The sequence below is a fragment of the Anolis carolinensis genome, chromosome 2 (genome assembly GCF_035594765.1).
Source record: "Anolis carolinensis isolate JA03-04 chromosome 2, rAnoCar3.1.pri, whole genome shotgun sequence".
NCBI lineage: Eukaryota > Metazoa > Chordata > Lepidosauria > Squamata > Dactyloidae > Anolis > Anolis carolinensis.
Genome location: NC_085842.1, coordinates 37,406,220 through 37,420,217, shown reverse-complemented (window position 1 = coordinate 37,420,217; position 13,998 = coordinate 37,406,220). Strand labels below are relative to the sequence as shown.

At 39.6% G+C, this 13,998-nt stretch overlaps 1 protein-coding gene and 1 long non-coding RNA gene across 4 annotated transcripts in view; both read left to right on the top strand.

The window, feature by feature from the left end:
- fhit (fragile histidine triad diadenosine triphosphatase) overlaps positions 1-13,998 on the top strand; it is a 998,292-nt gene that overhangs the window by 365,390 nt on the left and 618,904 nt on the right. The window lies entirely within an intron of this gene.
- Positions 1-13,998, top strand: part of LOC134295980 (uncharacterized) — a 110,725-nt gene that overhangs the window by 23,693 nt on the left and 73,034 nt on the right. The window contains exon 2 of the long non-coding RNA XR_010002513.1: positions 9,536-9,620. This is a non-coding gene — a long non-coding RNA (uncharacterized LOC134295980). The remainder of the gene's footprint in view (positions 1-9,535; positions 9,621-13,998) is intronic.

Sequence of the window (13,998 nt, the reverse complement as noted above, 5' to 3'; positions counted from 1 at the left end):
GGGTTCCGTGACAGAAGTTTTAAAAATCCTGTCACTGCTGCCAAATTTTGGACAATGTGAAGAGGACCCTAGAAATTAAATGCACATATGTAGGATGGGTGACATCTGGCTTGGCAACTGTACATGTGCAAGAGATCTAGGAATCTTAGTAGACCACAAACTGACCATGAGTCAACAGTGTGATGTGGCAGCTAAAAAAACCTAAGTTGCATCAATATGAGTATGGTGTTTGGAATGAGGGAAGTTATAGTCCCACTTGATTCTGCTTTTGTCAGGCCTCACCTGAAATACTGTATTTCTGAGCTCCAAAATCCAAGAAAGTTATTGACAAACTGGAACACGTCTAGAGAAGGGTAACCAAAATTATCAAAAGATCTGGAAACCATGGCCTATGAGAAGTAGTTTAGGGAGCTGAGTGTATTTAGCTGGGGCAGAGAAGGCTAAAAGGAGACATGGTAGCCATGTTTAAATATCTGAAAGGATGTCATTGAAGATGGATTTAATTTGTTTTTGCTACTCTAGAGACTAGGACATGAAACTTTATATACCCATGTAAAAAATGACTTATTGTAAAATTTGAGGTCCGATGATGAAGCCAGAATTATAGATTTTGATGTGACTATGGATAAATCAAGAGCCAATTCAGGCAAGGGGAAACCCCGACATCACCTCAAGGGGCTTCTGTTCCCTACCATTTTCCCACCCAGACATTCCAAAATGCCAGAAGCTGCTCCATGGATAAGTTAATCCATGCTTTTTGATTAAAATTTCTAATATGAGTATATAGTGTATGAGTTAGCTTGCCTTCCATCTGGAATCTTGTGCATCAGGGAACTGCATCAGAATATTCTACATTGTAGTACTGACCACAGCTTTGCATTTTAAATATTTTGTTGGGACTTTCTGTAGTGCAAGTGCACACACAAGTGTTTTCACAGTGCAAGTACATATGTGTTTTGTGGAGAGCTTTCACACTGCAAGTGGGTCTTTAAGTAGGCGCTAATTTGCAGCCAGGCGCCCCCAGTCACTCAGCGGGATAACCACCAAGTTGCTAAACTTGCTGACCAAAAGGTCGGCAGTTCAAATCCGAGGAGTGGGGTGAGCTACTGCTGATAGCCCCAGCTTCTGCCAACCTAGCAGTTCGAAAACATGCAAATGTGAGTAGATCAATAGGTACCGCTCCAGCGGAAAGGTAACAGCGCTCCATGCAGTCATACCAGCCACATGACCTTGGAGGTGTCTACGGACATCACTGGCTCTTCAGCTTAGAGATGATCATCAACCCCCAGAGTCGGCCATGGCTAGACTTAATGTCAGGAGAAAACCTTTACCCTTACTTAATTTGCAGCCCTTTTACAAATAAATGTTTATCTTAATATTTGCATATAGCTCTTTCCTCCCATTTCCACACCAAAGAAAGGTTGAGGAAGGAGCACAATCCACTGATTAGGTAATGGAGTATGTGCCACCAGTGCTAGGCAGTGAGACAATGGATCAATGGGAAGTTGAGCTCCTTTCACCTGTGATTAGTGTTAATGAACGTATGGAGACAAAAAGAGAATGAAACTGCCATTGTGTTTGCATAAGAGGGTGAGAAATGAATTCAATATGTAAAAATCAAATGAAACAAAAATGGTTTTCTGTGATTCATAAGAATCTATAATATCTACATTAATAGCTAACAAGGTAACACCCCACTCTCCTGCAATTAATCATTTCACGAAATGAATTGTCTAAGACTGCACTCCAAAAGCCATTTATTAAGAAATTGTTCTACTGAAGTACCTTTACAGGTCTTAAAACCAAGGTATACATTGCACAAGCCATGCTCAGCCTAGAGAGAGAGAAAAAACATTGTCAGGCAGTTTCTTCCAGTGGCAAGTGCCATGTAGCTCAATCCCCTCCCCTACAACATGCATGGCAAGCATCAGTGCCAATGTTGAATGTTTCCAGTGAGCTGTTATAGGAAATATGCCTGCAGATATCAGTTGCCATTAAGGGATATGCTAGAATAAGAGATTTGGCCCCGGCTGTGGCGCAGGCTGGTGAGCAGCCAGCCAGCTGCAACAAATTACTCTGACCAAAGAGGTCATGAGTTGGAGGTCAGCTCGGAGCCTATGTTTGTCTTGTCTTTGTTCTATGTTAAAGGCATTAAATATTTGCCTTATGTGATCCGCCCTGAGTCCCCTTCAGGGTGAGAAGGGCGGAATATAAATACTGTAAATAATAAATTTGTAGGATAGACTGTTTCTGCAACAAGAAGGCACAGTAGCTATAAGAGAAGCATGACTCGTAACCAGGCTGTACATGTTATGAGAGGTAGGGAATGTTTTGGAGTTTCAGCAAAAGTGTCCATATGGCCTGGCACTGTCGTCTCCTTTTTCCTGCACTCCACAGCACAGGGGAAACAGACAGATGAGGGCTATGTCATTGCTGATGCTGACAAAGATATCCAGTAATGGTCTTGAGATCTTCAAAGGCCTGTTGTCCCTGCTGTGGTGGTAGGGACAGCAGGCCAGGCAAGAGTGACCACCTAACGGGGCTGAACCTGACTCGATGGTCTGGACTTTACTCATATTGCTGTCACAGGTCATGCACAGAGCATCTGAATATCTGTGTGGAATCTGGGGCCAGTCCAGAGCAGAAAGCCTCTGGACTGGCCCCAAATTTTGGTATATGTATAGATGACCCTAACTTAGCATTCTTCCTTAGTGCAGAAGCTTCAATTTGTTAACCACTTGAATGAGAAAATGTCCTGATCTAGAAGGCTAAGCAATTCCTACCACCTTCTGTTAAACTGTGTTCAGCACTTTTTCTCTTTCATACACACAAACACTCAAAGTGCACACATTGACTTAGAGCAATGGTTTCCAAACTCTGGTCCTCCAGGTGTTTTAGAATATAGAGGCTCAAGTTCAGACTGCTTGTTATCCTTGCATATTTGGTCTCTTCCCCAGATCAGTGTGCATCTTTATTTCTTGTTTCCTAACAATGTATATTGTCACGGAAATGACATTGGACTTGGGAAGGAAGGCGTACTCCCATCAGGCAAAGTCAAGCCTGCAAATAAGTGTAATCCTACATATGCAGAGATGTCATTCTTTGCATTAGCCCAAAGGTTTTGTATTGCTTAGGGAGATGTACAGCAAGCACTATAAAAATAGAAGCTTGACAGTGGGGATGAATGTGTGTGTCAAAATAATATTACTGTTTCGGGGAGGATGACAGAAAAAATGACACTACATCCACCAGCCTGATTTTTATAGATCTGCCTCTTTGCCAGATGTCACCTTTTATAAACTGCTTTAGAAAAAAAACATGACAGCACTATGCCATCTTATCTTTATAGCTAGATAAACTTTTGTAATAAAGTTAGGATTGGCTGAAATTTGAAAGCCTCCAAGCCTACTCATTCAATATTTCGGAAAGCCCACCTAGGTTTAAGTAGCCAGCTTTTAAATACTCACTCTGCAGGTACAACAGAAAATGCAAAATTGTCTTCCTGGGTTTCATATGTTTGACATAAATATATAATAAATATATGGGCACATGTGAGTCTCTGGGTGATTTTATGTACAACCAAGCCTGGTAATCACCTATTTAAATTTATGACTAAGTTTTTGGAGAGAATAAAAAATGTTTGCCTTGCCTTAGATTTAAACACATACACAGGAACACACACACACACACAAAATATAGCATGCGTATCAAATTATATGTTTCAAAAGGGGGCTATGAGGACAGACATAATTATGCTGTAAATAGCTTTCAAGCATATAGTTGTTTTATTACATAATAAAAAGGGTTGCATTTTATTCTCAGTTTGCTGCAAAGTGATTCATGGTTTTGCAACATAGCAGATTTGTGAGAAGTTGTAGATGCCCTAAACATTACAGCAGGTTTGTTTCCATCCCTTTGTCCACAAAGAGAGAGGGTTTGTTGGAACTTTTGCTTCACACAAAAGAGATCATAAGTTTAGTTGCTTAAAGGCAAAGGTAAAGGTTTCCCCTGACGTTAAGTCCAGTCGTGATCGACTCTGGGGGTTGGTGCTCATCTCCATTTCTAAGCCGGCGTTATCCATAGACACCTCCAGGTCATGTGGCCGGCATGACTGCATGGAGCGCCGTTACCTTCCCGCCGGAGCAGTACCTATTGATCTACTCACATTTTGCATGTTTTCAAACTGCTAGGTTGGCAGGAGCTGGGGCTAACAGTGGGCGCTCATTCCGCTCCCAGGATTTGAACCTGGCACCTTTTGGTCCGCAAGTTCAGCAGCTCAGCGCTTTAACACACTGTGCCACCAGGGGCCCCTGGTGCTTATTCTCCAGTTATTAGGGGGAAAGTTCTGTCTGACAACCATTGCTGCATGTATTTATCCCAGTGCTGCATTCAATGTCATAACTTCAGATTTTTCCACTTTGAAATCTGAGATCCAAATATCACGCACTACAAGAAGAAACTCAGCCCAACTGAAGCCATATGTAGTTTTTTTTGTTGTGCCACATTAGTTTTGTGCATTTTTAATGTAGAAAAGCAATGTTGCACGGCAACAATGTTGCACAACAAAAATGCTGGGCAAAATCCAGTACTTCTTCACAAATAATATAGTATTTTATCAGTGCAATCTTGGTGTTTTCTGGATAACATTTTTGTTGTGCATCATTATTACTTTTTTAAAAGTATCTTGCACACAACAAACAGGCACACATGGCTACTTTAAAGCAAACATGTGTCTGAGCATGTGATTTTTCCTCCATGTACCAAAACGGTGCACAACCAGAGTAGTCTAACACTAACAATAGTTTGATGCTATTGGACTGAAACACATGCACAGTGGCTTTCCAGTGGAGTTTCTTGCAAAATTATAGGCATTAAGAATAATAGTCTCACCATTCCTGACAATGGCACAGATTATGAATGTGTAAGTTATGAAATGTGCCTTTTCCCATCAGCACTGAATTCTTGTTGTGTTCTGCAAGAAATATTTTAGATTCTATTTGCATCAATGGGTATCTGTTAAATTCCATCTCTTATAGTGATTCTTGCAAAAATCCCCCATGCACATTTCTGTGGGTGAAATGGGAGACACAATGGCAAAAAAGTGCACTTGGACATGTGATATTGCTCTTATCTGCTCTTGGAATATTTTGTTGCCCTTTGCTTCAAGTGGCTTTTAAATGGCGTCTTTTCTTTTCATTCCCTCTCTCTCTTCCCACCTCTTCTTAGCAGTGCAATAGGCTATAAAGATTTATGTGTGTTTTTTGGAGGGAAATATCACAGAAATCTTTAAAAACCTATTGCAGTGAACGAAAAGCATTTAATGATTAAATTATAAAGCATATGGCATTTACCAAAGCTATATCGTTTTTGTTCTATTATATCCCTGACATCAAAGATTAAAACTCAAATGCCACAGATAAATATCCTTTTTCAATTATTGATGTGTTTTCAACACTGTGCCCTGTTGCGTGTCACTTGGTGTCCTTTGTCCCCGTCACACACTTCTATCAAGTGTAACAAAATAGTTCAGGCTTATATAATGAATAAATGAAGTATCTTTCTATGAGAGATTTTTTTATTAAAAAAAACCTCTCATAGTGGGCTCTATGGTAAACCTTCTCTTTCTTTTTCTGAGAAGGGTGGGTACATGATTTGTTATAATTTCTTGAAATGTTCACAATTTCTTTGGCTTACATTTCCTACAGAATCTTAACGGTCATCTTGTGGTCATCGGTGGACACAGACAAAATCTCATTCAAGTAGCTTTCATTCTCTTTGTTTTCAGATATTGAATGGCATCGGTGTAGAGTTCATGTGAATCAAATAAGATAAAAATACAGCAGTGCTGGCACATTGCCATCTGCTCTTTCCAGCTGCTCTAGACTTATTGGGAGTACAAAAATCAACCAATTTTATATATGGACAATTAATCTCTTTTTTTCCTATCTGTAGAAAACATAGAAATTATTGCTTGAGTATTGTTCTTTTTCATTCTAGTCAATTTTATTTTTAAACTACTGAAAACAAAGCAGTTGATTGCTGACTTCTCTAATGTGGCAGGCAACCTTTTTAAAAAGGCAAATATCTACATCTGGAAAAACAGAAGTTTTCAGGACTGCTTAATTGATTTTTTTCTTAATCATTTATAAGTATGGTTGAGCATTTAATATATTATTGATTCTTTTATTTTTAAAAAAATCTGGACACAACCTATTTATATAAAATGAGGTAATGTATTACTTACTTTATTAGCAATTGTGATAACTGATTCATCTCCTTTCAAATACAATGACTCCCTAAGTGATACCCAGCAGGTAAAGATATTCTATAAAAATTCGTAATCTTAAACCAACATTCAAATTTAAAATAATCCCAAAAGGTCATCTTCAAAACCCATGAGGATCTAGTTTATCTTGCATGAAATAATGTCCCATAAAGCATGTCCTTTTGTATCCTCATTCACATTATAGTGTTAACCAACTTCTATACATCTTAATTAGTGTTGAGCTTTTTTATGGAATTGCTGTTCATTTTGTGTAGTTTCATTCATTTCATCTCATTTTCATATTGTTCCCTCTAATAAAAATGGGCATCTATATGAACTGAATTTTCATCTGGCTAACAAAAAAAATGCAATGGGAGGGCTTCCGAGCCTCAACCCCCCCCCCCCCCCCTCAAACTCGTTTTTTGGGCTAGAGGGGTAAAACTCACTTTTAGCCCACCAACTTTTAAAACTTGTTACTGCTGTAGCATTCACCTTGAACAGAGTAGTGATCTCCAAGGAGGTTCAAGAAGTTGATGGCTTCTTTTGGAATACTTGCAGCTGGTGTTTCTCTGCCTTTGACCATATGGGACATCTTTGCCATTTGCCTTTCATGGTACAATAAGCTATCTTGGGTTGTTTTTCAGTGTTCAACGTCTGGTTTGTCTCTCTGATGCAATATGACACCATTTTTGCTTCTTGCTTTTGGCCAGGGCCACCAACATACTGGGGAATGCCTTACCGGTATTTCTCACTTGCAAAAGGATGTTAGAGAAATGACTCTGACAGAGACAATCTGATATCGCTGCTCTCAAGATAAGCCATTAATCAAAAGTGTACCTTTGAAAAGGACAGCCAAACTGAAATACCAAGCTATTGAATTTAGCCTTCCGTGACAATATACAGTCTTTTTATAGTCTGTTAGAGCCCTTCAGAGCCTTTTACGTATGCACTGAGCTCCCATATTATATTTTACGAAGTGTCCTGCACTAATCAAAGGTCTATTGCATTTAGGCAATCGATTACAGAAGTGTGATCCCTTTAAGCCCACAGTTATTTTAACCCCTCTCAGAGGCCAAAATGACATTTCAGAGGCAAATGAAATGTGTGTGTATATATAAGTTAGAAGGGTTTGCAGTGAACTCTAGAAATGTGCACTTGAAGATTTTCTTGTCCTCAGGGTAAAGCATCTGGGAAGCATCCCATTGTTAGCTAACTTAATTCTCTATTTATTTGTAATTAATTGTGTATGTTTGCATGACAGAACATAATAGAACCACCAAACAATCACTTAGAACAGGAAACAGCTGTCAATTAATACACTAATGACTCAGGTTTACTAAAGGTGAAGCAGCTAAGGTTCCCAGAGGGAAACTGTTAAACACACAGCCTCTGTGCCCAGCAGGCTCGTCCACTTATATGCCATGATTCCATGTATCTATTTGGAAAGCTGTTTGGAACTAAGGTTGCTCTATTTCACCTTGGAACATTCTCAAGTAGGAGCAGAGATTTTTAGCTAAAGGGAGAGAATGGTCGGGAAACAGGGCACATCTGGCAGAGACAATCCCATCAAGTAGAAAACTATTCTCAGCATCATGGTCTACCCAAGGTTGGCAGGATAACACACACACACACACACACACACACACACATTGGTTTTACTTCTTGGTACATACTTTTGCCAAAAGCTAGTATAGTATAAAAAGAAGGAAAGGAAAAGAAATGGAAAAACAAAGAATGTAGCAGCACCTTTAAGACTAACTGGGTTTTTATTTTGGCATGAGCCAAAATAAATTGCCTTTTTCAGATGCAGGACAGAATGATATCTAGACATCAGTAGATATATTTGTGCAATGGTGAGAATGGGATGGAATGTAATAGGACATTATGCATCCGTCTGAAAATATAGGGCAAGGGACATGATTTGCATTTTCCTTGATCCTGGATGTGCAAGTATGTAAAAATGCTTTATATCTTGAGGCCTGGATATCATTCTGTGCTGTATCTTAAAAAGTGGGTTCATATCCGTGAAAGCTTATGCCAAAATGAAAAACAATCTTCAAGATGCTTGTAAGTCCCTTGCTTTTTCCCTCCCTTTCCCTATATCTGTTTCATGCTAGAACAGACTGACATATATGATAATAATCATAACAGTGATGATGATGATGATGATGATGATGATGATGATGATGATGATGACGACGACGACGACAATGATGATGATGACGATTTGACCCTAAACCAGTGCCTGCCATCAGTAATGGACTGGATGAGGGCAAACAAATTGAAACTTAAACCAGACAAGACAGAGGTGCTCCTGGTCAGTCAGAAGGCAGACCAGGGAATAGGGATCCAGCCTGTGCTGGGTGGGATTACACTTCCCCTGAAGACACAGGTCTGTTGTTTGGAGGTCCTCCTGGACTCAGAGCTGAACCTGGAAGCCCAGGTGTTGGAGGTGGTCAGGAGAGCCTTTGCACAATTGCCAACTGCATGCAACTGCAACGTTCCTTGAGAAGCCAGATCTGGCCATGGTGGTACATACCTCAGTTACATTCCATCTGGATTACTGTAACACACTCTGCGTGGGGCAGCCTCTAAAGAGTGCTCAGAAACTTCAGTTGTTCAAAGAGTTTCAGGCAGGTTGCTCACTGTGGCCGGCTGCAGGAACTTCATCCTGCAGAAGTTGCTTGTACAAAATAGATTTCTCATTTCTTTTCAAAGGTGCCTAGGATGAACTTGTTCAAATGAACTTCAGCTGTGTGTCAGGATTACAAATACGTAACTGTGAATGTCCCGCTTGATACAGCCATTTCCTAAAATGAATTGTATATCAAATCTTTATCACTGATAACAATTCCCTGCAGAGTAGCTTTCTTAGTCTTTTGCTTTAAGGGTTTGTGTCCAGTGAGGTGGAACATAAAGACCATAACAAATTTGTCCTTTAACAGACAGTCCTTTCATGCTTTACTGCTAGTGGTAGCTGGTGTCATCCATGTCAATGGAATGTGAATCCATCCCTGCTTTTGAAATGAACTTTAAAAGAGCTATTCAAAGTGCTGAAATCATTTTGTGGATCAGATTCAGAACCCTGGCTAGCTGCTTGGAAAATGAATAAAACCCAACCAGATTCCTAACTCCAATGACATGGTACTTTAATTATAAGGAGACAGGAAATGGTAAGGGAAACAATGACCCTGAAATACTGAATTTTAAAAGTAAACCCCAGAAAGCCAGGAATTCATTGAAATAATGACTCATTGTGTATTTTTGCAGATGAATATGTATCATCGTCTTCAAACATAAAGTATTTCTGTCAGCTGTCTACTTAGAACATCTGTTGAGCATTTACCATTTAGAGGTGAGGCTTTAATATTATTTGTGACTAGATAAACTTCTGCATTCCATTTCAATTACATGTGATGGCAATATCTCAATGTTCTACCTTTGTTTAGCCCTTAAAAATCTGAGAAACACCTGCCTGTAATTATTATTGTTTCCTTCTTCCAAATAGATGTGAAATTAAATTAAACCCTGATTACTCTTGGGTTGATAGAATATCCTCCCCTGTATATTTCATTGCTAGCAGTGGGCTATCATTGGCTAGTGCATGCTATTAGCAAATTGCCCATGGAGATCTTTGTTGCAGTCCATCTGCTGTATTGAACAGATTCAGATGGGTTGCTTGAAGAAAACCAAGCAGTTGTTCCTCTGCATTCTTCTGACTGGCACTCAGTCCTTCACGTGTTTGGTGAAATGTACAGTGCATTTATATTTTTGTTGTTGATTCATGCCTTCAAGTCATTCCTGGTTTCTGGTAATTATAAACTGACCCTAACCTGGGATTTCCTTGGCAAGATTTGTTCAGAGAACATGATGTATCCAAGTTCATCCTGTAGGTTTGCATGGCCAAGCAGGGATTCAAAATCTGGTCTTCAGGGTTGTAGATGAACACTCAAATCAAGGCATCATGATGGCAACTCATTTATACCTCAGTAGTTCTTAATAACACAGGAGTTCAGTCTTCTCTATTCAGCTCTTCTGTCATTTATGCTAATCACTTATATATCTCAGTTGTTAGACACTCCATACGTTTCCTTTCAGATGGCCAAGGTATTTCTATAAGTTTTCTGCACTGACCTTGAATTTGTTGATGGTCACCACAGTCCCTGTTGTTAAGATCACATTTATTTTTAATTTAGGAAGATTGATAGGGGTCTATATTCTTTGTTTGAGAGCCATTGTTTAAGGATCTGAGTGCACCTTTAATTATGATTCACCCTGTGCCTTTTCTTAATGTCAGGATTTTAAAAACGGTTGAAGAATATATAACTGTATGATCTGATCAAAGTAACTTTTAAACGTAACAAAATGAATCTAGCATCCTCATGTGCATGGGTAAATAAATGTTCAAATTCAGATGATGTTTTCCTATTTTAAAAAAGTTATGCATATGAGATGTAATGTTAACAAAACCTATGTAGATGCCTTTTTTAATCTTTCAAGTTGTCACATATATTGTACTATGGGGGGAAAGGAAAAGAAGATTGTCAGATTCTTGTTGTAATGCTATGAATTATTAATTAATATTGCTTTTAGACTTTAAAAAAACCTACATTTTAAAAAAAAATGCTGAATTGCCTCTAGAATGCTGCAAGTTACACTGAATAGATATCTATATATCTATATGTTTACATTTCTTCCTTTTGTATCTATAAGAGCTAGATTTACTAATACTCAGAATGAAAGTAAACAGTTCTTTAAAAATGTGATGTTTTGAAACACTGTAATGGAAAAGTCATTATTGAAAGTGCCATTTGAGGAGAAACTATTAGTTGCTTTCAATAATACAGGGGACCCACACAGCAAAGCCAAGCCAAAAAAAAAAATGGTTTCAGACTATAATACGCTATTTGTGGGCCCCTGACTCATTTCTCAAAGGCATTTGAGTCCTTATCATTGGACCTTATCCCACACTAAATTTTCCCCATTTTTTCATTGTCTTCTCATTCTGCCATAACTGAGTCCCCATAGGACTTCTGGTGGCTGTGCATGTAAATCTGTCATGCAATGTGAGAAGACACAGAAAAAAGTCTGAATGATTGAAGATTGTGGCAAGAGGTGGAGGAAAGTGGGAAAATGTTGTGGGATGGCTGGCCATCCCCACTATTAAGGAGGCTTTCCCCCACTTTCCTCCACTCCCCCCTTCCCTCTTGCCCGTGGGATAAAGTCACTTGTTAAGGGAGCACTATCTCTTTTCTAACTCCAGCTTGTAAAACTTTGTGTATTCTCCCCAGATTTTAAATATTTTGGTGTGTTTTGCTATCTATGATTGACAAGTGCTTCCTCATGCATGCATTATGAGGAGAGATGTTTCTGGGATATTTGATGTCCTTATTCTGTTTTAAATAGAATATTCATCATGTGGTTTTTAATAGGCCAGATATAGGGCGGGGGAGTAGAAGAGAGAGGCATCAAATAAAGGCACTTTCATTCTCATCAAGTCTGGAACAGAATAAAAAAATTAACATCTTAGGTATGGGGTGATAATGGTTTCTATTCAGTGTGACGGCCAGATAAGGTGTATCAATAGACAGGATACAGTTGTGAAGCTGAGAACAATGGAAGCACCTTCTTTGGAGGCTTTTAAACAGAGGCTGGATGGCCATCTGTTGTGGAATTTTGATTGTGCTTTTCCTGTATGACATGGGGTTGGACTAGATGGCCCATGTGGTCTCCTCCAACTCTGTGATTTTAGGTGATTTGGGTAGGCAGTGATAGGTATTACTTGTTTCTCTTTTTTTCCATTTTTCAACTCAAGGTTTGAAAATAAAGTAGCATGTGAGTTATAGTGAGTTACAGGCAGGTTACCAGGTTGGCATTATTCAGCACTCAAGTAATTGAGACTAAGGACCTGTTGACACTGGACACATGCTGTGAAATGTCCAGAAGTCGTAAATGAGTCTCCAGATGACATCCAATGACTTCTGGCTCCTAAAGCGGAGTAAAACTAGCTAATCTGATTTTACCCTGCATTAGGAAAAGTTATGGACTGCTCCAGAGCTTTCCTGAAGTTCCATAACAGCTCCACACTTTGAGGTATGTGAAAACTTAGGTAAAGGTTCACATGGTCCAGTGCCACCTTCCCACTCTCCCCATGCTCCATGATGCATAGGAAAAGTAGGATGCCACTTAGATTTGTCACCATAGGTGAGGCCATGGAGCTCAGAAAAGTTGCTGTCCATCACAGGGCTGGGCATCTTTGCTGATGTCAACAAAGGTGTCCACACAACTTGGAGAGAAGAGGGTGATTTTGCACCCCGCATTTCTCCTTTCCCTGTTTAGATTGTGCAAGTACCTTTGCTGACATTGTCAAAGGCACGTATCAACAGACAGGTGCTCTCTGTAGCTTAGTGGTTCCCAACCTTTGCTCCTCCAGGTGTTTTGAACATCAACTCCCAGAAATCCCAGTTAATTTACCAGCTATTAGGAATTGTGGGAGCTGAAGTCCAATAAACCTCGAGAACCAAATGTTGGGAACCACTTCTGTAGCTCCATGGACATGCCTGCAGCAACTACAAAGGTAAAGGTTACCACCCAGAGAGTCTAACTGGGTGTACCACCACTGGATGGTCAAGACTCCGTTCTTGCCACTTCTGTGGTTTGGAGGTGGAAAGGTGTAAACATTATACCAGAATCTAGGGTTTCAGACCAGCTCCAGATTTTCAGGACTGAAGGGGTTTGTAGTTTAGTGACAAACCATTTGAGAGATAAGACTAAAAACCTTGTAAAGCTACAAATTCCAGGATTCCATGACATTGGGTTGTAGCAGTTAAGGATTCTTCACTGAGGTGTTGTTGTTATTATTACCTACTGATAGAACAGTATCATTATATGGCCACATAATGACCATATAATCACAGGAAAGCTTAGAGAAAAGAATGATGCTGTGGAAAATGGAAGGAAAAAGGAAGAGGGGCCGACCAAGGGCAAGATGGATGGATGGTATCCTTGAAGTGACTGGCTTGACCTTGAAGGAGCTGGGGGTGGCGATAGCTGACAGGGAGCTCTGACATGGGCTAGTCCATGAGGTCGCAAACAGTCGGAAGCGACTGAACGAATAAACAACAAAATAGCAGCCAAGGATCACCTTCTTTTAATGGCATATGCCTTAAAATGAATTAACATGTTAAGATGACAATCTGAAATAGTCAATATTTGAGGCAAAGATACCTCATAGGTTGTTTTCTTTCTTATCAGCTCATAATGACAAGTGAGAAGAAGCAACCGGTTTCTGTCATTTCTGTATTAAGGGGATGTGGCTGATCATCAAGCGATATCTGTCATTTGACAGCATGTTCAGGCAAACCCTGTGGTTTCCATTCCACCATTTTAGTAAGCATTGTTAGCAGAGGCATTTCACGTCCTTTTGTTGTTGCTGCACCTCCAGTCTCTGAATAATTAAGGAATGAAAGGCTTTCAAGTTGGCATCAGGTTTGTGGTTGTTATATAAATACATTTGCAAGAATCGCAGATGCTTTACACAAATCTGACAGCCGCTATAAAAGACTTTTGAACATTTTTGTTGTTATTGTTGCCAAAGTCCTGGGGATTGCTGGAATCTTAAGTAGCCCAGTTTAAGCCTCAATTCAGGAGCTTTTTGTCATGTTTAATAATGTGGTGAATAATTCTTTTTCTGTTAGTGGCTTTAAAAAAATACCACACATACATCATAATCC